This window comes from Vidua chalybeata, chromosome 2 (assembly GCF_026979565.1).
Source record: "Vidua chalybeata isolate OUT-0048 chromosome 2, bVidCha1 merged haplotype, whole genome shotgun sequence".
NCBI lineage: Eukaryota > Metazoa > Chordata > Aves > Passeriformes > Viduidae > Vidua > Vidua chalybeata.
The window spans coordinates 69,636,474-69,660,943 of NC_071531.1; the positions used below are offsets into that span (position 1 = coordinate 69,636,474).

The window sequence follows — 24,470 nt, forward strand, 5'->3', positions numbered from 1 at the left end:
CCTTTCTGAGAGGAAAAATTTTCATTAATAGACTAATCCCATTTTCCTTGAGGACAGGAGGGACTATCACTATGATGAGTCTCAAATTCTTAAAGTATCTGGTCCAGAAAACCATAAGTTCTGCTGAGGCAATGCCAAAAAGTTGTCTCTCTGCTTTCCACACCCATTTTGTATATTATGTATGAAATGCTCTCAACCTCTGGAGTGCACAAGCTTTGCAAATGGAAGGATACTTGGCCAAAGATTGTTGTTCACCAAAACGTTAGGTCCCTTAACAATTTTCCTCCTCTGTGACCTGAGTCCTGTTTCACCAAAGCTGCCACCTGCATGGCCAGCAGGAGCCCACCTGGAGCCAGTTTTCATTTTCAAGGGACTATGGCCATGAGTATGCGGCCACCTCCAAAACTTCCAAAAGGCAAAGGATGTGTTCCAGACCCAACCTGCCACCACCTCATACTTGTGCTGCCCTGCCAGTCCCAAGCGCACCCTGCAAAATTACATCAGGGACCTGGGGCGGCGAGTTTTGTTTCACAGAGAAAATGGCAGGAGTTTCTGTTCATGGGCCTGTGGCCTTGAGTGGACGGCCGACACCAAAATATCCAAAAGGCGAAGGATGTGCCCAAGCCCCAACCTGCCACCACCTTGAACTTGGGCTGCCCTGACAGTCCCAAGAGCACCCTGCAAAATGACATCAGGAAAATGGGGTGGCCAGTTTATTTCGCAGGGAAAAGGCCCAGCATTCGAGGTCAGGGACCTGTGGCCTTGTGTGTGTGGCCACCACCTGATATTCCAAACAGTGCAAGATGTGTCCCAGACCCAACCTGCCACCACCTCGAACTTGTGCTGCCCTGACAGTCCCAAGTGCATCCTGCAAACTGACATCAGGAACCTGTGATGGTGAGTTTTGTTTCACAGGGAAAAGGGCCAATGTTTTTGATAATGGGCCTGTGACCCTGAGTGGGCGGCCACCTCCAAAAAATCCAAACAGCAAAGGATGAGTCCCAGACCCAATCTGCCACCACCTCAAACTTGGGCTGCCCTGACAATCCCAAGTGCATCCTGCAAACTGACATCAGGAACCTGGGGTGGTGAGTTTTGTTTCACAGGGAAAAGGACTGGCATTTGTGTTCAGGGGCCTCTGGCCCTGAGTGGGTGGCAACCTCCAAGAAATCTGAACAGCAAAGCATGTGTCCCAGACCCAATCTGCCACCACCTTGAACTTGTGCTGCCCTGACAGTCCCAAGCACACCCTGCAAAATGACATCGGGAGCCTGGGGTGGTGAGTTTGTTTCACAGGGAAAAGTGCTGGTGTTCATGTTCATGGGCCTGTGGCCATGAGTCTGCGGCCACCTCCAAAATGTCCGAATGGCGAAGGATGCGTCCCAGACCCAACGGGCCACGACCTTGAACATGTGCTGTCCTGACATTCCCAAGCACACCCTGCAAACTGACATCAGGAACCTGGAGTGGTGAGTTTTGTTTCACAGGAAAAAGCGCCAGCGTTTGTGTTCAGGAGCCTGTGGCCCTGAGTGGGCGACTGCCTCCTGAAAATCAGCAAAGGATGGGTCCCAGACCCAACCTGCCACCACCTCAAACTTCTTCTATCAGGGCTGCTCTGCCATACACTGATGCCTGGGTGCATTTGATATGTCCTAGAAATTCCACTAAAAGCAGGTAAATCAGTGGACATATATTTGAAAATATATGTTTAAAAATTAGGCACATGTTTGTGTATCTTGCCAAACTGGGGTTTAAAAATACTCCTGTAGCTTTTTCATAGGAGAGAGAGCCTTTAAGGCTTAAGAATGTGGAAAATCACCGTGAAACTTCCCTGTCTCCAAACAAAACTGATTAAACAAAGCCTTTCAAAGTAGTCGGATTGAAACTAGTTTACATGGGCATATTCAAAGACATTAGACTTCCATATCTTAAACTTCATTAATCCCAAACTACTTTGGATTTAAAATTATTAAAATCATTAAAAACAAGCAAACAGAATGAAACAAAAAAAAAAAAAAAAAAAAAAAAAAAGGCAGGCTCTTTTTCATTTAAATTGGAAAGAAAGGAAAACCCAAATTTGTCTTTTGCTCTGGCAAATGTCAGGTCAGTAATTGAGTGTTTCAGATTATGAGTTGAGCTGTCTAAAGAGGTTGTAAAAGGATAATTTTCTACTGGGAAAAGAAGAGTTTTCATTAAAATCAAAATAGGTTGTAAGACTATAAACTTTGATGACATTTTCAGTGAGTGAAGACAAAATGAATTGCTTTGACTTCCCCATTTAATTATGGTAATATTGGCACATTTCAGTTCAATAAGGTAAGAACACTTTACTTCAATGCATTTAAACTTTTGCCATATATTTAGATATTACATAAATTCTGACTTTGCATAATTTTATGCAGTACCAGTGCAGTGAATACACACATGCATACTTAATATGCTATGGCCTTTCAACATCATGTGAATAGTCTCTTCCCAGTGGAAATTTACCCTGATTTTTGGTCCTTCCATCTCACTATGATGTGAAATGAAACAGAGAGGGTACATTAGGACTTCCCTGCAATAAAAGTCTAGTTTGTTCATTGCTTTAGCTACAAACAACTCCGTCACGACCTTCTCATGGGTACACCCCGAGTGCTGGAGCTGTAGATGTTTACATGTGAAGTTTGGTCCCTATGTGGCTCAAGGGGAGAGTGTCAGGCACAGAGACTTCCACACAAAAGCCACAGCAATACATCTTGCAGTCCTTTCCCTGAAAGAGAGTCACTCCATGCTCCCTGCCCTCTGGAAGTGCAATCTTTCCAACCTGCCTGCACCAAAACCCAAAGCTCTGCTGCAAGAGTTACTGACTATAAATCAGTTCCTGACACTCCAGCCATATGAGATAATCATTCCCACATTGTATGTTGGAAGCAGGACCAACAGATGAAATGTACACAGCCAGATTAATACAAATCTGCTGTCCATCTGCTATGTGTCCTTTTGGCATGTGCCAGCACAGGGTGCAAAGAGAAACACATCCCAGAGCTGAGAGGCTCTCCCTGCGCATCATGTACCCAGAGCTGAAGCATCTGCAGCTCTAAGCATCCAAGCCAAGATCACTGAGCCTGATTTTTCCCAAATGCTGTGCACTTTCCCCTCCAGCCAGTGCCAGCCCTCCGGCACTCTAGTTGTGTACACAGCATCATGCTGAAAAACTCAAATGCAGAAAGTTGCACTGGTAGTGGTAAAATATGCCAGGAAGGAATGCAGAGTCTCCATATTGCAGTGAGGAAAACCAAGATGGAGCAAGGATATAACTCACCCAAACACCATGCAGCAAGTCAATGGTGAGACAGGAACAGGACTTTAGGACCTGATTCACGGGCCTTGCTCTGCCTATTAATCACTCTCTCCACCACTGTACTAAGTATTAGTATTGATTTCAAATTAACACACACACATATCTTATCAAGGAGAAAAAAGAATAACCAAGAAGGTTCACTATGTTCAGCTCCATTGGAGGCCAACATGATTCTACAAGTAAACATTTTCTGCGAGCAGCCCTGGCCCAAAGCATTCCAGGCTGGGAGGCACAAAGCAGGCACCCTCAAGGTACTATTAAATGCTTATAAAATGCTCCAAACCCCTTGAGCAGCTTTTCAAAAAACACAGAGTACAATCATATCATGCTTGCAATGCAGAAAGGAGACTTTGGGAATGCAGATGCTGCTGCTACTGTACCTGACAATGCACCTCCCTCCTTACCAACTTATTTTCTGATGCCAAGATCTGAGAGTTAACCCTGGATGACCAAGCCTCACAGTGCCATCTGATTTTATGCTTGCCCTCTCTTCTTCCCTTCCCATGATGTCCTGAATTTCCTTTTATAACAGCTACTAACTTTTGCAAACATAAAACTGCTACAAGCTTCCCTTGTCTTTTACTCTAAAAGTCTCAGGAAAACATTTTGCAAATTTTCCCTCTGCAACATATGCAAGAAGTTGCTTATGCCCAAGCAGCAAAGTACACAACTGCTCTGAACTAACATTTTTTTTTCTGCACAGCTGGCTCAGTTTTTCACAGATGTTGTTTCTCCTGCCAAGTCTAAAAGCACACAGAGCAACATTAATATGAAAGAGCCTGACTGGACACTGGTTTAACAAGTTGAAAATTCCCCAACTACAGCCTGTGTGTTGGGTTTTCCCTTTCCTTTGTTTTTTGGTGTTTTTTTTTTTTTTTGTTTGCTGTTTGTTAGGAGTTTTTTGTTGGTTTGGGGTTTTTTAATTTATTTTTTATATTTTATGCACCAAGCAGGGAGAAAAAGGAAAAAAAAAAAAAGGTAAAATAGAACAAAACCCTAAGAAGCCACTGAAGAAAGTCTTAGCCTTTCAGGGGTGAATTCCCTTTCTGAAATTTGAAACACATGTTAATCTTTAATGTTAAACCATGGATTAAAAATTAATTCAAAAATCTCACAGTTTGGAACACTTACAAGTCCACTGCATTATTAAAATCTCAGATCAATGCTACTCTGCATAAAGAAGTTTCCCCAAACTCTTTCTTTTCTCTTGAAACCAAAAGCAGGTACTCACTGCTCTCCCCAGGTATCCTTAAAACTCAGAGAAACCTACTTGTGGTTCCCAAGGGCTGGAAAAGGCTGAGCCCTCAATTTTACTTGCTTTTTTGTGCTCCTATTTGTTTGTCTGGAGGGGGAACCAAGGGACCAGGCAGCATGTGCAGAGGTGTTGCATTTTCCACAAGTATTTTTGGACCCATGGTTCTCTTACCAGCTGCTGCCTTACAGCTCTGCAGAAGGCTGAGCAGGAGGTTTCCATCTCTGGAGTCTGTGCTACCATGTCATTTACCATAAGGGGTAAAAATTCCTCTTTAAGCATCACTGTTTTTAACAGCTGCCTCAGCACAATTATGCTAACAGTTACCGTCACAAAACAACCTCTCTCCTATGCTCTTTTCTGCACTCTCAGGCTCGTTGCTGTCCAAATCCTCCACCTGAGACCATCCTCAGGAGACTGCCTTCACCTGCAGCCAGCTGGGTCCATGACAGATGAACCATGGTGCCAGCTGAGGTGAGCGCTGCCCATGCACCTCCTGGGTGAGGAAGCTGCACAGGCAGCCAGCACAACTCTTAGAGGGGACTGTCCCCCTCAGGGAGGTGCTGATGCCTCTCTGACCATCCAGATGCTGTCAGAGGAGAGGACATCTCATCTGCAGTCAGGGCTGCTGCCTGCTGTGTGATAGGTACTGTGCGAGAATGAATAGGCTGCCCTGCCCCACAGGGCAGGCTCTGGGTGAAAATGAAGCAATCCGTTCCTAGCTTTAAATCAGTGCTTGTATTCAGGCAGAAAAAGAAACAAATTAAAAATAATGCACAGAAGGGTTTAAACACCTACAAATCACACTTATCTCTCCCTTGTTTATTATAACTTTTCCTGCCATAGTTGCTAATGGAAATAATAATAATCACTGTAGTAGAATCATGCTTTGGCTTCTTTCCCAGATTCTCCTTCTCATTGTATCACCAAAAGTTCACAGAGACCTGGTTTCACAGGAGAAGTGCCACCAAGAAAGGTTTTGACAGCTTCCTATGGAAGCTGAGAAAGCAGAAGAGTAAAGGAGGAGAGCCCTTGACTTGGGGGCAGGGGAGTGATAAGGCAGGAGAATAAAAAAAGTGGCAAATCTCCACTATATTTGCCAACAGTGTAATGCAAAGAAAACAACAATTATGAATGAATGACAATTCAGCACACAAATAGTCCTGCTCAGGATGCTGATGTGTTCTCCCAGCAGGATCTGAACATCCCTGGGACCCAGGGGAGGCAAGGAGCAATAAACCCAGGTGATGTGCCTATGCTTGTGCAGAGCCAGACATGAACTCTCACTCTCTGGCTTGGTAGTTCAACTTCCAAATCATCTCTCCTTCCATAAATTCAGTCTTCTACTTTTAAACTCATGTGCCCATCAAGTCAGATTACAATTAAAACTCTGCAAGTATAGCAAAATATATTCATGAACATCTGTTTGAATAATAAGCCTGAATTTGCTTCAACAGTATTCATCCGACCTGCTTTCCTTGCCTTCTGCGAGTGCTCACACCAGCTCTCTCTGGTTCAAAAATGACAACATGAGGGAGAAGCTGCTGCACACACCCACATAACCATGAAGATGATTTTGCCTGGTGGAGGAGGAGTTTCCAACCTCCAGTGCACAGGCCTTTCAAGGGTTGCAGGCTGCTTCTCAGACTCCATAAAGACCAGCTGAGATAAATCAGTCTAAAGTCAGAAAGCTAAAACTTACTTCATCAAAGTCCGGCCTGCCACTGAAAAATGTGTATGTGGGTTTGAATGCTGGGCTCTGCAGTCTGTACCTGCTGGAAGAAGAGGGGTAGTCACTCCTGCCGAGGCTATAGCTGCTCCTGTGGCTGGTTGCTCCCTGAGGTGCAGAGAAGTATCCCTCACATTCCTCATCCCTCTGCCTCCCACTCAGACCTGCCAGTGGAACTGCTGGTGTAATAGCTCTCTCTCACACTCAGTTCTGGCAAAAAGATTCCGGTTAATGGGTAAGAGCAATTTCTTTTCTACCATAGGTCACTCTGAGAGGATCAGGCTGAAGAAAAAGAATGCAGGCTGCCATGCTGACACCCTGAACTGAGGGTAACCTCTGGCAGGGGAAGGGGAGCAGGGACAGCCTCTGACCTCTCCACCCACCTCAGCAGCTGTCCCAGCAGTACCTCTGACTGCCTGACTCCTTTTGCCTGGCTGTGAACTGGAGTAGTGTCCCCTCACCCCAAGAGTTCTTTGTGCTGCTTGGGCATGTGGTATTGAGGGAAAGCAGGAGAAAAAGCAGAGAGACTGATGCAAGGAGCAGAAATCATACCCCGAGGCACAGATGCAGGTTGAACACAATAAATACTCCAAGAGATAGATTGCAAGCTAGAAAATGATCCTGGGGAAAACATTTGTTGAAGGGCAGAGAGGAATAAATGCAACAGTGTAAACTTGATGGATACTTATGGAGGTAAATCAGCATGGCTTAAAACACACACCTCACAGAGATACATGGAAAGGCAACCCACCAGAGGCTTGTGCAAGAGCCCCATATCTCCACAGATAATTTGCTTATCTCTAAGCAGGATGTGGAATGGCTAAAGAGCCATACAGCAGGACAAGAGTAGTCTCTGAGCAGGAGGAGCCAAGAGTTTGAGAAAGACGCAGGACAAATCCTAGAACCACAGAAGCTCAGGAGTTGTCTTTTCATGCTGCCACAGGAATGTTCTGTATGTTGACAGTAAACAGAGGCCACAGGGAAGGAATTCAGCTCTAATGACAGGATGCTATTGTAGGAGGTTGTGCTGTACTGAGACTGGCACGAGGCTGTTGCCCATTCAGGGATGACTTCTATCAAAGGAACAGCTTTTTATAACTGCTTGCCCAGCTCTCAGTATAGGACAACCTACTGATATGTATTTCTGTACCGAAGTCACAAAAAGGTGAAGTCTTTTCCAGGCTCTAGGAAGCAATATAACAATGGAGTAGAGCACTTCTGCTAGGCTGGAAGACAACATTGCTCCAGACAGCACATACAGCAATAATACATAACCACAGAGGACAGATGGAGAAAATACTTCTACATTTGGAAATGGGAAATCTATGATATGAAACCAAGCTTCTGTTACTCTTTTGACAAGAACATTCCTGACTCGACATAATTAAATTAGTTTGGTTCATACTTTTACTTTTAATCAATCAAGTAGAATGGTGGTGCTGCCGCCACATCCCCATTAAATCTAAAATGAAACACCAAGCATGGAGGTGTAGGATGGGGGGGTGGAGGGAGGGCAGTGTGCAAGCTCCCTGCCATGACAGTACCTTCCTCCCAGCGCACTAGAGCTGACAAGGCCATGCAGCACCAATTTGGTGTTTTGCATCCTCTGAGAAGTGAAAAACAGGAGGTGGCAAACAGGAGGTGGCAGAGTGGCTTTCCCCCTGCTTTCTGGATGCTTGGGTTTCTGACAGATTTCTCTGTGAAGGGCTATCCAAAAGCTCCATGGAACTGGAGTGTCAAACGTGAACATTCAGCACTTAATTTGTGGTGCAAATCCTGTCAAACTCGATTGCATCTCTTTGCCCCTCCAAGGCATCCCAGGATCTCTCCACTTCTGCAGGGGGATGAGGCTTTAAGGAATGACCAACTGTTAAAGCAAGCCTGCAAACCGGCAGGAAGCACAGCATATGCTCCAGAGCCAGGCATGCCCTCTCCTCCCGCCTGCCAGTTCCGCATACACACACAGAGTGGTCAGCCGGGAATACACCCCAGGAGGCCGAATTAATGAACATATTTGAAAGCTCCAGGCATCACTTCCATCCATCTTCCGTCCATCAGGCTGGAAGAAATAAGTGATCACTTTAGCATCTAAGCACGAGCTGTTTGGATTGAGCAAGGAAGGAGATGGGGCTGGAGGCGATACCTGGGAAGCATCCCAAAGGCACAGGACACTCTGAAGGGCTCTGCCATACTCATCTGCACCAAGCACAAAGGTACCAGAGGGAAAGGAGCCTTCTAATAATGGGAGATCAGGCAGGATTAAGTGGGAACTCAAAAAGCACAGCAGATGCTTCTTTCTGCTCCCTGTGAAAGGAGAAAGTGATAATCGTGGAAGAAGGAAGGTAGGAAATGAGATAGAGATAGGGAGATACATCAAAGGGACAGAAAAGAAACAGAAGAAAAATAGATAGAAAAATGCTAAAAGATAAATGTAGTATGCTTTTAATTTGCATGATAAAAATAGTTCTCTTTTCCCCACCAATCATCTTTATTAGCAACAAAATTTGCAGCGAGGTCTCTGACTAGCTATCTAGCTGTGACAACAGCAAAGCTCTGTAACAAACTGCTCCATGGAGGCTGCAAAAACTCATCTCAGGCAGTTTTAAATGCAGGGCATAGGGCTGACTAAGACTTGGCCTGCTATTTTGCTAAGCAGCACACAGACCAGAATTGTGGTGCCTGAACTTCTGACCCACAATCCACTCTTATTTTTGGAGGGTGGCTGAATGAAATCACTGAGTTTCTACTATTTATTAGAGTTTACCTATATAGTGCTCACCTGTGTCCCAGACCACAGTCCACATATCACTGGCTCAAAAAGGTGCCCCAAGATCTCAAGCTTCTGCATGCTTCAACTGTAGGGACAGTCTCCAGGAGATATGAAGGAGGGCACAGAAAAAACAAAGAGATGTGTAGGAAGTCCACTTTGCCCAGGGACCTGCAGATTGTTCAGCAACAGTGCAGGTGTTGTATGTAGCCATGCTGGAAGGGACAAGCATCCCAGCACTTCCAAATTCCCTTCTCAGCCCAGAAACACACATCCACACCAACATATAACACTGAGCCTGAGAAGGAGCACATCAGGCTGTGAACTCTGTCAAGTCAAGTCTTGGCTATGAGCAAGGAAGTCAATGGCAACACCTTGGGCTGAGGAGGAGACTGGTAGGAGGCAACTCTTCTTTCGTTACTCCTTCATGACACTCCAGGAACAAAGTACATGGGAAAAGATTCCTCGTTGAAGGACTTCTTTCTTGGAATATCTGCTGCAACCCAAATTCCAACCAGTAGCCCAATCATGGGGCCTGAGGCAAGACCCAACAAAGCCACAAAGCTGTTAAGATGATGGAAAAAGCAGTGATGACACTGCTTTGTCAGACAGAGAAAAAGCATGGGGAAGAAAGCACCTGCCAAGAAAAAACATGTACCAGCTCCCCATAACATTTTTGAGACATAGGGTAGCTCCAAACCCACAAGTATCTACCCTCAGCAGACACAGCATGTGTCTGTACTAGGTTTAATCCAAGTAGCATGTTAAAAACAGCAAGAATGCCACACTGGAAAGGACATTGTGTACTTTCCTGATGGCAGCTCACAGCAAGATCTGTGCTACTGCAGTCCCTCTGACTCTTACTCATGTTGAACAAAAATAAAAGTAGCAATGTTATCACACCCTCCTTTGCCCAGACAGACAAAATCCCTTCACCACTGGTTCAGTGCTATAATGTCAACCAGCAGGTATCAAAGCCCCAGCTCCCAGCTAGAAGTAATAGAGCACCTCAGGTGTCTGGGGCTGCTGTCCAAGGTACACAATTCTGACAGGTTTATTGGATCCTTATCTCCCACCTGCTGGCAGGAAGTCAAAGCACAAGAATTTGTGACCATGCTAATTCAGTATTTCTCCCTTACTGGCACAAGGTCTGGACACGGCCATCAAGAAAATCTTATGACCACTTTTTGGTTGGAAGTCCAATGCTCAAGCCCAGATCTTTTGAAGGTGTTGTCCCAGAGTGCCAGTGGTTCACACTATAGTACAGGTCATGAGATCAGCATTAAAAATGCATTGGGAAAAAGAGGCCTGCAAAGGACCTGCAGGACACAGCCAGCAGACACCACCACCCAGCCTGGCAGCCACACTTAGCTGGCAGGTGGGTCACATTGGCTGGGGGAATACAGGAGGCAGGCCAAGCAGAACTGCAGTGCACCAACTTTAACAGGGTTCACATGTCCTCAAATAGCTGTGTACACCTCCTCATGTGTTTATATAAGCAGCACTGTTTCCTTTGGATCTTCCTCTAAAACATGCTTAAGAGAACCAGGAGTGAGTTCTCACCTTCTCTTCAGTGCAGGGTTCTAGCATGAGGGAACTGAGAAGAGGGATTGGCACAAGGACACATCTTCCCGTTGAACAGATAACGCACTGAGATCTCTGTGGCCAAAACATTCTATTTGGGACAAGTACTGCTGCACCCTTAGGCAGCAGCCTTGTGTTCTCCTCATGCCTCTTTCTCTCTCAAAAATACCCCAATTCTCCTGTAAAAACAGTTACCACCTCAATTTCTTTCTAAGTCAGCCTTTACTTCACCCATGAAAACACAAAAAGAAACTGAGCTCTGATAACCACTGCACCCTTCCCTTTATTCTTATCCTTTCCCTTAGCACAGTTTGAAGAGTAATGACCTGAACCAACCCCAGCTTAAGACAATGGGTGTCTGTGTACTGGCTTCAATGGAATGTGGATTAACATGGGATTGCAAAATCTCCAAAATTAATGCAACTGGAATGCTGTTAAAATAATGGCTCAGAGGTCAGGAGATCCCTGAATTGAAATGTTTTCCTTGAAATTAAGCAAGCTACACCACATATCCTGCATTGCCTATGATTATACCTTCATACAGAGAATGAAATAGAGTACTGCACATCTGAGAACAAAACCCAGGAATATAAAAGTCTGTGTGGAAAAAAAACAAATACTAAGAGTAGATAGCAACTGCTAGCTACTTTCTTTATCTCCCAGTTGGTACTGATAGTTTGTTCACTGCAATGCCTTTTCTTCTTGTGCTTTCCTTGAAAAATTCATAAAACAAAAATGTTAGAAGAAAACTGTGCATGTAGAACAAAAACTCTTCTGACAACAGTAATTCTACTACAAAAGAGCTCAGAGAGCAACAAATTTGGCCTCAGCCTTGGCTTCATGTAGTCCTGGAATGCCATTTTTGAGCCTCCTTTCCAATTCACCAGAGGCCAGGCAAAAAAGCAACAGGATGTTGAGCAATGTGCCACTAACAGTGACAACTCCTTTCAGAGCTCCTCTCCCTGTACAGGTAATGTCCTTGTGTATATCACTATCCCAGCTGTCCAAAGAGAAACTGAACTGCCTGGCTCCAGTTTTAATCACAGCACCCCCTAAATTGTGACCGCTGACAATTATGGATGCCCATCTTTGGACAAGAGATGACAGCCAGAGGCTGAGTACCCGCAGTTTCTGCTGAAGGCAGTGAGGGTTGGAGTAGTCTTTTCTCCAGTCACTGTCAGAATGCCATGATAATGTCATCTGGATGGAATCAAAGGGAAAAGCCAACAGACACAATTTCCACTAGTTATTCATCTTTTGAAACCTGACTGATTTCCCCAGAACTTCCCAGGAAAATCCTGGCTACATTTTTTTTGGCTGGGGTACAAGGCTATTTTTAGGGAAATAAATAAACAGCTGAATACCCATTTTTAATTTTCATTTAGGTCTAGGATTTATATTTTATTTGTTAATTTTGCTTTAATCTCCTTGTCCTTCATTACTCCCTGGCATTCACAGCAGGGGAGATGAGAGCTGCAGGAAGGAGGGTGAGGAATAGTATCCAGTGGGAGCAGTGATGAGGAAGATACTGAAAGGGAGAAGAGAGTGAGGGGAAAGAGTATTGTTGACAGCATCTGATCCTCCGATTAATGTATTTCTAAGCAGATTAACCAAATCCCAACTGCTCTGTGCCAGGTCTCTTCTCTAAGCTTCTCTCTCCCCTATGTAAACAAAAAGACATTTCCTCTCAGAAAATAGACAACATACTGAACAGAACTCTGGCGGGTTCCCTGCCCAACACTGTTGGGCACAGAAGAAGGGAGAAAGTATGGGTCTATGGGAAAAGTATGGGTCTATGGGGGTAAACTCTGCTTTTAAGCATATTTTGTGCTTTTCCTTCTTTTTCACCTCCTCAATGTGTGACTCCTGACTTGTCCATGTCCAGGAAGGGTGTGAAGGATGCCATGATTCGGGAAGGTGATGAAAGAATGGCTTCTGGTCTCAGAGTCACATGAGAACTCATGATCTCATTATATTCTGCCTGTACATAGCTGCTCTCCATGGCATCCACAAAGGGAGGAAGTGAGAGAGAAAGGTGGGTCAGAGCACCCCAAATAGATGTGGTGGGAACTACTAAATACAATCCACTTCTTCCTGCCCTGCCCCACAGAAAGCTTCACTCTGACTCCCTAAAAGAAAGAAACACTTCCATTTCTACCCAGTTTTTTGGAGCATTTCACAGTCAGGAGTTGGCCAAAGCCCTATAACCCTGCATCACTGGGGGTTGATTTTAAGGGATTGGGAAACTAAACAGGAGCAGAGACTTTTCTGAGGTCATAAGATAGGTCAGTGGTACAGCCCCATTCTCATGAGCTGAGTTACAGGCATTTTTACAGGTCACAATATCAGCCTTGGCTGAATAGGTCTTCTCTAATGAGCCTCTAAATTTAGCCTCCAGGTTTATTTTTTCCCAGATCTCATGCAAAAAAACTCCTTCACCAGACATTCTCCAGCCTTGCTGCCAAGGCAGGTTTGCCATCTCTGGTGGCAGCAGTCACAGAGGTCATACACATTTCTGTCTGCCCATGCTGATGGAGCTCAGACACCACCACACCTGTTTTCAAGCACAACACTGTTACCAATCTGTCTTCAAGTGGAGTTTCCAAGGATGGAAAGACCTCCTGCCTCTTCTCCCCTTTTACAGCCACTCAGAGTATCAGCCAAGGTTTCCTCTTAGCTCTCTGCCTTCTCCTGAGCAGCAAGTGGCTGAAACACTCACAGACCTCCACCACCCACTTTGGGTTAGAAGGACTCCCCTTAGAAAGGGAGCTTTCTCTTTATCTACTACCAGGGAAGGAGAGCAGCTCTTGTAATGAGCAGCACAGCACAGCACAGTGCATGAAACCACTCAGAAAGCAGAGGAATTCCCATTTGCTCAGCTGCCTGTCTTGCCCTGCTCAAGCCATGCTGAGCACTTTTAAATTTTAGCAAAGAAATGCTTAAGCCAGAATGCTGGCTTTGCTATGCAGTGACTGCAACATAAATTGACCCTGAGAAAGCTCCACAACACACAACTTTTAAATGAAACATTTCAGATCACATAGTAATGTACAGCACAGTGTTTTCCTATCGATGCCTTTTCATTGAGAAAATCACCAGAAATTCCTTTGCTGCAAATGGGAGTTGTGACTAAACAAGAATATACAGTGCCAGTTAAGGATGCAAGAAAGAGATAAGGACAAGGGAAAAAAAAAAAAAAAAAAGCAAATGAATTTATGTTGCCTAAGGCATTGAGGAGAATAAGAAGGGATTTACAAATTCATCAGGATGAGAAGCAGCACCAGAAAGAAGGTGGGTTCATTAATAAGTGAGGATGAGGATGAAATGAATAGTTCAGAAATGGCTGAACAACTTTTGTAGATCTGTCTGTAGCCATAAGAATAAAGAGAGGAATTTGGACTAGAAAAGAGGGGGGAAAAGCAAGTTTAAAAAAAGCAGAAGCAAAAAGAACTTGAGAAATTATATGTCCACAAATGAAATAAAGCAAGCAACATCCTAGAACTTAATCCAGAAAAGACAGAGACATTTTTTAAAAGCATTTTTCACATCAACAGAACTAATGCAGGGCTGAATGTTAGGCAATCTATACATATAAGCACCTGCATAAATGTATGCAGGATCAGGGGCCTAATTTGTTAGGGTGAGGCATTGACAAACGTATTATCCCAGTGATAAATAATCTGACAATTTACATTGAGCTAGGGAGGTTCCACAAAACCAGCCAAAAAGCAAACATAATAAAGATTTTCAATAAGGAATGGAGCCAGCAATATTTAATTCTAAGTCAATGTCTAGCCTTAGTGAAATAATGAAACAAATATGTAGGGTCATTAAGAATCTAAAGAATAAAATCACATTAAATACACAAGTTAAAATATTTTGCTTTTTAATATACATATACATTAGCACACAGATGAAAGATAGTGAAGAGAATTTGAAGCTTTAGGAATTTGAAGGATTTGATAGTGCCCCACTGGAACCAAAAGCCCATGGATCAAATTACTGGGCAATGGTACCAAAAGAAAATATGCTTTGTTGGACTGGGAAATGATAAATGACATGTCAAGGGATTTTCATCCATGGTGGCCTTATTAAAACAGCGTCACAGGAAAACAACACTAACTGTCCATGAAATTTGCAGTTGCCACCCTACAGAGAAATTGCAAAAATGGAAGACAAAGAAAGAGGCCCTCGATGAATGCATATATCCTTAAAATTGAGTCTGTGAGGGCAATGGTCTGAAAGTCAAAGCAGAGAGTAGCATGAGTGGGACAGAGGGTGATTGCATCTGGAGTTACAGCCACACAAACTGAACCCATCAACACAGAAAAAAGAAAACAGTTAATATCTCTGGAGAGCAGTAATCTAAAAGATGGATATGCAGCAGAAGGGAGAAAGCACAGAAACTGTTTCACTCCCTGAAACTTGAGGTTACAGAAAAGAAGCAAATAAAAAGTCTTGATGTGCTTCATTAGCAAATCAGGCTCTCACAATTTTGAGTGGGAAGCAGAAGTGCATTCTCAACACAGCAAAGGAAAGAAGGGAGGGGAGACTGTCCACACCATTTCAACACAACAAAGTCCAAGAATTCAATTTGGTAAATTCCATCATTTTTTTCCTCATCATCAATAGATAAACAGCAAACTAGAAAAAAAATCAGAGATGATTGATAAACAGATATGGAAGAATATACACAGAAGACTAAGCAGGGCCAAATGCATACAGTTTATTAAGGAACAACCCTAGGGTAGTAAACTGTAAGATACACACTTGATGCATGTGAACACTGCAGAGTGAGAGGAGGCAATAGCTAGGAGTTATGAGATTAAACCAGGAAGAAAAAAAGTAGACCTTACACCTGGAAATAGGCTAGCCTTGTTCTGCTTCCGAATCAGTTTAAATCAGAAATAACTCAACAAAAAGGAAAGAGGAAGCACAGAAAATAGGCACTACTGCATCCAGAGAGAGCATTTTGGAGATCCTTTCTGTCTCCCAGTCTTTGCACTGTCTGAGATCCCAGCTCCCAGGCTACAGCAGCACCCATGGTTGCATTGATTTGTTCCTTCCTTCTAGGAAAAGCAGATGCTTTACCCAGTACACAAGGACTGGGCAAAATTCAAACCACTGCTGAGGCAAAACAGCCTTGCTGGGTGTTTGAGCAGCTCTGGCTAATCTAATGCCCACTAACAGCATGTGTGGTTACATAAAAGAGATACTGAGGCTCTAATTCCACTATTCATTACCATTCCTAGTACAGTGACATACAAATACATAGTAAAGACCTCCTGCCCCTAGGGAGTTCATGTTTACAGATGCCTGCTGACCATAGGAAGGGCTGGGAGAGGGGCACAGTTCCTGAATTTCTCTAAGCACTGTATAAACAGACCTGACCTCTTCTGGACAGTGACAAAAATAAACATTTTCATCTCTCAGAGAAATTTAAGTCAGCTCAAACTGCAGGTAGACCCACAGAGCACTTAATGCACAAGAAACACCCTTGGGGTCGTACATATTTTCAAAAAGCCAAATCCAACCCCCTGTCAGATGTTACTTAAGAGCCAATGAAGGAGAAAACAAGAGTAATAGTGCTCAGCAGCCCCGAGGGCCTTCAGCTGAGCTGCTGTGAAAAGTCTGCACTACTGCAGGCACAGAGCACACCGGAGAGAAATGTGCAGCTTGGTGGCAGCTTGTGACAAATTTGGCTGCCCATTATGCCCACTACTACAGAATGGAGTGCTTTGGGAAGTCTTTGCCCTCTTACTGGAAAAAAATAGCCTGTCTGAGAGGTGTCTTCTGGAGGTTAATACACTCAACATCCTTATTAAATTTATTCCTCATGTTCTGATAGTTAAATCCTGGCTTGCCCTGCCTTCATCTGCTGCAGTGTCAAGCAGATTGGATGCACATATGTATTCACCACCATGTATTTTGGGCAGGGCCAGATGCAGCACAGCATTGAGTGTTCCCAGGTCACCTGGTGGGAACAACACTCAGTTGCACCCCGTGGTCCCAGAGAAGCAAGCTCAGCTCTTGGGGTCCTAGGGATGAAGACCTGCCTTCCTCTCAATCCCTGGCAGAGGCACTTGAGGAACTGTAATGCTTTTATCCAGCAGGCAGAAAAACTTCTATACGGCTCACTTGCCCCACCCAGAGGCATTTTGCTCTGCATCCTGCGAATACTGACGTTCTGCTGCCTCTGAATTCCATAGGAGAGGGGGCAGACAGCAGCCGTATCACTGAATTAAACCCAAGCAATAGCAGTCGTGGTATTGAGGGACTCCTACACATCTTGACAATTACCAAGTTCAGGCCCTCTGGAGCCTTCCTTCAGTCTCTCAGAGTTGTGGAATTGATCTGGAAACCACTTTATTAATGTTCTTTCTTTTCCTCCCCTTCTCCCCAAGCAGGATCATCATTTATTAATTTATGATTAAATGAATTATTGATTCTCACTGCACCTGCAGTATTTGGCATTGTCCTTCTTCCCCAGAGACAACTTTGACTGATGTGAGAATGGCAGGATGTCAGAAAGACAAAAAAAGGGAGAGAAGAAACTCAGTGTGTGTGTGACCTCAGACAAGCATGTTCCCCACCAAAGTGCCAAGCTGCAGAAGAGGGGCACAATGCACCAGGGCACAGCAATGATGCCACCTTCTCAGACAGCAGTGAGAAAACCCAGAAAGCTCAAAGCCAAATTGCTTCTGATAAGGAGGGAATGAGTAGCTGAGCTATTCATAGGCATTCACCATGTGGAGATGTATTAAAAAAAAAAAAAAAAAGTCTGACCCAAAGCAGAAGCTTTTGTTTTTATTCAGAAAAGTCAAGCTGCAGTTCTTTGAATACATCATTGAAAAAAACCTTCCAGGCTTTTGGCTTTTGCCTTGCAATTACAATCAACAGATGGTGATTATTTTACAGGCTGGGGCATCTGGTCAGCTCCCAGCCAAACATAAATAAAAGACCTTTGCATGATTGTATCGGGCATTCTGGTCCAGAAACAAAACCAAGACTGAGAGTTAAAGAAAAAAAAAAAAAAGTGAAAGAGAAGAGTTAAGTTTCCTGATTTTGGAGGTATCTTCTTTCCAGGATAAAAGATGGAGGGGGACAGGAGAGAAACAAATACAATACCTTAATAGAAACATGCCCTTTGCACAGATGATGAGTCCAACACTCCTGAAATCAATGGGAGTTTCTGAGCCAGAACCTCTCTGTCATGAATTAAACCTCAGTCTTGACCCTTTAACTGGATTTTGCAGGCCAGATAAACCTTCACCCTCTTTTACAGCATATTTTACCCAAACATTGCAATGCATCTCCCCCTAAAAAGCCACGCAAGTTGTACTAAATCTTAGAATGGAAGGAATACATCAAGGTACTGCTTCTGCTTTCCATCAGAGAAAAAGGACAACCAAGCTAACACAAGAAAATGTCCTCTCCCCACTCATCTTTCCTGGCCAAAAGAGTTACAATACTCTCCTTGAACTAACCACACAGAAAACACACCTCCAATTTTTGCCCTTCCTGCAGCCCTCACATCCACATGAACTGGTGCTGGCCCCAACACCAAGCAGCACATGCTGGCTCTGTGTGCTCTGCACCCACTGCTCACTGAGGGGCTGAACCCACAGCTCCAAGGGAAGACCTAATTGCAGCAAAGAAATTAACCCCTTAGGTGGGAGGCACAAGGCTGTGTTTCGGTGACATGAATTCCAGGATGACAGAGGCTTTGGCCATGAATGTGTGCAAACACCCCCAGAAGGAAATGCAATGACCACCTCTGCTGTTTCCACAGCCCAATTTTGCCTCTGTTTTGGACTCTGTTAGCCCACAACTCTGTTTCATCCCAAGCATATGTGAAGGGATGATAGGTTTTATCCTTGAGCACTGCAGGCACTACAAACCTCAGGCAGGCAAAGGAAGTTATTACCTGCATCTCTCTCTGCACCTTGACAGATTCCCTCAGTGCTTTGCTGCATGCGAAAGCAGCTTTTTGCCACCTCCTTGCTGTCCTCTTTGCTTTTGGTGGCACTGCAGGCCAGCTCCACCTGATCTGCAGAGAAGCTTCAGAGCCTTCATCGTTATTTCATACTGCAGGGTGATGGCTGAAAGTCTGAAAGGCACACAGCCAGGGCACAATTTTGTTAGGACAACAAGGCAAACACTTTCTGTTCCTGCCTTACACATGCCACTGGGTTACTCAGCCATTATCTGCTAAATTAAGGCCAGCATGGCTGGCCTTAAGAGCCCGTCCTGTACCAAAGTCACGGCCAGCCGTGACTTCGTAGCCATGGCCGCAGGGCACACATGGCTGCCTTGAACTTTCTGGCAGCTTGCGCAGAATGCTCACCCATGGCTCGTGAACACACAAGCCCTGCTCCTATGGCAGCACAAGGAAGGAGATGAGGATCTCCTCCAGCATCCCAGCTTGCATTACAACACACCGCTGGACTGTTGCTGACTCCCTCCCAGGGAGAATCCACGGAACCTGGCCATTTCATTACATACTCAGCAGGACTGCAGGCAAGAGTAGAATTAAATGTCTGCTCTCTAGCTGAGGAGGAATGAGAGGGACATATTCCAGCCTATTTATACGGCAGCGTCAGAAGGCAATGGCAAAACAGGCCAAGGGTGGAGCAGGCGGCATGGACAGGTAATAAAGGAGTGAAATCTCTGCAGAGAACATACAAACATCATGGGATGAGGAAGGAAATTACATTACACCCTATATGTGCAGGGAACGAGCTTGACTCATCAAGAGCAGCATGCTACCCCACCACCTCCTATTAAATTGGTGGGCTACATGGCTGTGCCTGGGGCTTCTCAAGATAAAAATGTTCATTTCCTTAGAGAACAAGGTTTTGATCTTCAGAATCTTACCGGGCCTGTGCGCATTTACCCATTTTAATTTCAGATTAGCATCTCTCATTTTCAGTACCTAGGGGATTACTGTTTTTGCCTGTGCAACAAGCACAGTTCATAAAACTATCGGTTACCCTCCCCCTTGTTCAGAAAATCAAGGCAGATCTGACCAGATGGCACATGCTCCTGCGCTCTGTGTCAGGCTGCATTAATTCAGGGGAAATGAACTCTCCTCCAAAACTATATTTATTTCAGACACCGCCATGCCCAGTTGCTGGGCTGTCCTCAGGAAAACCTAGAGCCAGCTATTTTCCATGAGCTTAGCAGGAAAAAAGTACAGCAAAGGCCTTGCTGGAAGTCTCAGATGCCAGGAAGGAGGAATACCCACAGGCTCCCAGGTAGCTGGAAGTATTTCAGTGGCACTTCCCCAGGGCTTTGAGGCAGTAGCTGCTTCCCTAATGCTGAAAGCATCATAAAGCAGAAGGTGCTCCCACACCTCATTGGACCAGCCTGGTTAAATCTTAAGGCAGTGCTAATGGAACAGCTCAGCCTTTTTGGGAGGGTTGTGTTACACTGCCTTGCTAGGATCAGGAATGAGATCCTTCCAAGTGACATAGGAAGGTGGAAGCTGTTCTGGTATGGTGCAGGGTGCGCAACTTGAGTTACTATCTTGATCCAGTTCTTTGAAAGGCCCACTCCTGCAGGGTGTAAGCAAGGCATTTCACCTATTTATAGCTCTGCCTATGCTGCCCATTTCCTTCACCTTCTGCCAGAATAATTCTGCCCATTGCTGGAGACAATATAGTGTGAATGCTGTAAAGAGTCTGATTGGGTGTGAAACGCCTTCGGTTCTCTCTGTAAAATGTTATTTACCTTCTTAGACAGCACATATAAAAACACCTAAGTGCTATACTATAATTAGTAAAATCATGCAGAGAAACTGTTCATGTGGATAATGATACTTTTCATCCTCCCACGTGGGTAGTTCAAGGTTGAATTAATTCATGTTTGCCCAGCTTTGTGAGATCTATGGAAGAAAGGCTATTGTTATGCAAATAATTATTAATAATGACTGCTCCTGTTCTGCTCCCCATTAAATGTGCTCAATTTATAAGTCAAAGGGTGTTTTTCTTCTTGCTGCAAGACTAAGTGGGCTCCACAAATTGAAATGTTGATATAAGTGTACCTGGAAATTGAGGATAACTCTGAAATGAGGGTGTTTTTCTCAGATTGGAGGTTCGTCTTCAGGTTCCTCCTTTCTGTCCTACAAGCAATATACATGACTCTGGAATCACTTGGAAGAGCAATCACACTGCCTTCCCAAGGCATCAAATCAGTCCCAGTTCAGAAGATCATAGAGGCAGCCCAAGCAGAGTGAAATTTGGACTACCAAATACCCTATAATATGCCTAAAGATGAATAATTATCTTTATTTCACAGAGTGAAGCATGAAGCAATGAAGCAACTCTTAGGGGTGTGGTGAATACAAATGCACCATACATACAGTGCTCAAAAGACTAAAGAAGGACAGGTGTCTAACAAAGGCAACTTTTAAGAACACTGGGGATTCAATACAACACAAGCACAAGGAGTTTAATATCACATCCACCATTCTTTGGAGTAGGTAAGCAAAACTGCTCCACAGTGGTTGCTATGGTCCCTGAGAGGTCTCCCATTCTGGAACTGAAGGCAGGATCACACAAAGTAAGTAGACAAGGAATTTCATTTTGGGTAAGTTTCTTTAAATTTTCAGAGTATATCATGAGCCACTCAGGGGTCACACCAACACACCCACAGGACTGTTGCATGACCAGGTGCTCCTCAACTAATTCTTTCTTTTTTAATCTCCTAAAACCATGACAGCAGAAAAAGAGAAATTAGGCTGTTACCACAGTCTTTTTAGAGCCCTGTGCAGGCACAGTCTGATGACTTACAAAAAAGAACAATTCTGTCCATATGCCATGCAAGGCTGCTTGCAGCTAGGACACATCAGCTTTACCTCCTATTTCCACACAGGAAACAGCCTTTTGTGCAGCCTATCTAACATACCCCAGGTCCTCATGCACACTTAATTTGGTGAGGGATTTATCAAACAAAAACAAGGAAAAGCAAGAATTAAGTTATACCTGTGGCTCCCAAGGCAGTAGTTTGTGTGCACTGGGCTCCTGGGCAGGATAGGCTCTGATAGAGGTTAATGGGACTACCCCAAGGATCACCCTCCATCACTGACAAACATTTTCACAGGTTTCCCATTGCATCAGTAAGCGAATGCCTTAGGCAAGACACAGGGTAGTAAGGTTTGAGATGGATGTCTCCTGCATCTTCAGCAGCTGCAGACACTGGAGAATCTGCAATCAGAACTTCACTCAAAGAGCATTTGAGGACCACAAGAGACAGAAGTGATGCCTGCTGATCTCCCTGCAGTTCTGCAGATGCAATACAGCTAGGAAACCATCAAGAAAAATTGATTTGTGCCACATGAATAAGCAAGTATTGAGGTGAAGGAACTCCTGGAACTGTGGTAGAAAGAAGGTTCTTCTCAATTTTATTTATCTGCTACTCTGCTTTCACGGTAGCCATGATAAACAGATACTAATCATTTCCACAGGCAGCCCAGTTCAGATGTGTGCCCTTCCCTGAGGCTCCTGGAAGAGCACATGTTGTTTGCAAAAAAATGCAGCCAGCCCCACTGCCTACATAGGCCTGCAGGTTTGCTCCATCAGTCATCAGTTCAAGACACAAACCCTTGCAGTCCATCCACAAATACCAAAAACCTTCAAGAATCACATCAAGGTGTTGCAGTGTGTAGGGCTGGTGTTACTGCCATGAAGAAAAGTGCTTTCCGTAAGCCCTGCAGAGCAGCGTGTCTAGGATCTGATATCTAAGGGATTCCCTAGTGATTTCCACAGGCTGATAGGAACATCCTAGAACAACACTTTTCTGAACTGTAGCAAATTTCACCTGAGAAAACTCTTTGTCTTGTTTTCAGTTGAGGGAAAGTCAGGTCTCTGGGTAAAGTCTCCAGCCACCAACACTTCTTGAACTCTGCCAGCCTTGGTGCTGTAACCACTTCTTTGGGGAGCCCGTTCCGGTGCCCAAACACCTTCCGGGGGAAGAACCTTCTTCTAATATCCAGACTAAATCTCCCCTGACACAACTTCAGGCCATTCCCTTGAGTCCTGTCACTGGTCACCATAGAGAAGAGATCAGTGCCTGCTCCTCCTTTCACCCTCACAAGGAAGCTGTAACTGCAGTGAGGTCTCCTCTTAGTCTCTCCTTCTCCAGGCAGAACAGACCAAGTGACCTCAGCTGCTCCTCACAAAGCTTGCCCTCAAGGCCCTTCTCCATCCTCATTGCTCTCCTTTGGATACTTTCTAACAGCTTAATACCCTTCATATATTGTGGTGCCCAAAACTGCACACAATATTCAAGGTGAGGCCATACCAGTTCAGAGTAGAACACACAGGGATTTTTATTGCAGCCGAAACAGCTTTTCCTTAGGCTGTTTCCCAGAAACAAGTTTGCCTTGCTGGGGTCTGCTGTACTAACCCACTTTGGCTAGGATAAGACATCTTAGATTACAAAGCATTTCTGTAAATGTACTTCTCTGAGGACTGAGAGACTCAGTCTTTTAAACATCACACCTGGTCTCTTCTATAGAAAGTAAAGATCATAGGGCACTTTCAGCTGGCCAACAAGTGTCCTATGACTGGATGAGGAGTCCAACTAAAAAATCTTAAAAGATCCAAACCTCTTCTACTCTGTGTGAGCAAAGCATCCTGTTACTTACAGAGCCACAAGTCATTAGCTAGAAACTAGTGTCTCTTGAGGGCTTTAAAGGGTCTTTAGGTCCTTTTGTTGAGAAGAAAACATGAGACTGGCCCATGAGAGAATACAAAGTAGGTAAGTGTAAGCAGGTCACAAAAATGAGAACTTCACTTTATTTCTTTTTCTTCTCTTGGACACATTTCTCTACAGCAGCAAAGAGCCTATTTATTAATGGCAAGAAATATAATTAATTCTTTGCAATGACAGTTAAGAAACCAAAACTCCAGTGCAATTAGCCTACAGGTAAAAGATCAAGGTTTTCAGAGTAATATCCCAGGTAAGGATGCACTGTCATGATAAAGCACTGAAACAACACAATTGCCAGGGTCACAACAGGACAGCTACTTTCTCAATGCTCTGGTTAAACTTATTCTTCCAAAGAGGAACCAAAAGCTTCTTGAGCAGAATATCTGAAGCCTGGTTTCCTTTAACTGTCTAGTATGTGGCTGTCCAGGAATTCATGTGAGGTTCTACAGCAGTCACACAGAACAGAACAATACCTTCCCACACATCTCCAACAACCTCAAATTCTCTGCCTTTCTTCAGCAAGTCACTCAAGAATGACTGATCCTCAGTGAATTTTTATTTAGTTCTTGCTGCTCCTGTAGAAAGCACCTCTTCCTCAGAGGCCTGTTCTGCCACTGGAGTATATTTGCTACCCGGATCTCACTGGTTTCACTGACAGGGAAGAGGTGTGCACACGGACACACTGGAGCATGGGCCTGAACAGAAGCATGCAAGAAACAGAGCAGCAGCCTCTTTCTTGGACACAAGTTAGCTCTCTGACTGCTGTCTTGTAAGACTGGCTCTGAGGGACAGTTGTGATGTATAATTGCAGTGCAAACACTGCAGGTGTTCCCTAAGCTGGGGGTTGTTCAGGTCTAGTGTTACTTTCATGTTACTGGTTATATATGAGCAGCATCAGGAGAAGAAACACTAATTAGATGGCTTATGATCCCTGAAAAGACCAGAAAGCAGTGGAACAAAAGACTTCTTTCCAGACATGGACTCTGGTCACTGACAAGGGAGCTGGCATCTGCCTTGGCACTTGTGTCTATCATCTTCGCACGATGCATTTTAAGGTTCATGAAGACCCCCTTCATGTAAC

The 24,470-nt window shown here is 44.4% G+C and overlaps 1 protein-coding gene and 1 long non-coding RNA gene across 2 annotated transcripts in view; one reads left to right on the top strand and one right to left on the bottom strand.

Moving 5' to 3' along the window:
- Positions 1–24,470, bottom strand: part of IGSF11 (immunoglobulin superfamily member 11) — a 105,744-nt gene that overhangs the window by 17,698 nt on the left and 63,576 nt on the right. The gene's annotated exons all lie outside the window — the stretch shown is intronic.
- LOC128784396 (uncharacterized) lies at positions 1,213–6,895 on the top strand. The gene is made up of 3 exons (XR_008429470.1): positions 1,213–1,469; positions 4,968–5,069; positions 6,587–6,895. It is a non-coding gene; the product is annotated as an uncharacterized LOC128784396 (long non-coding RNA).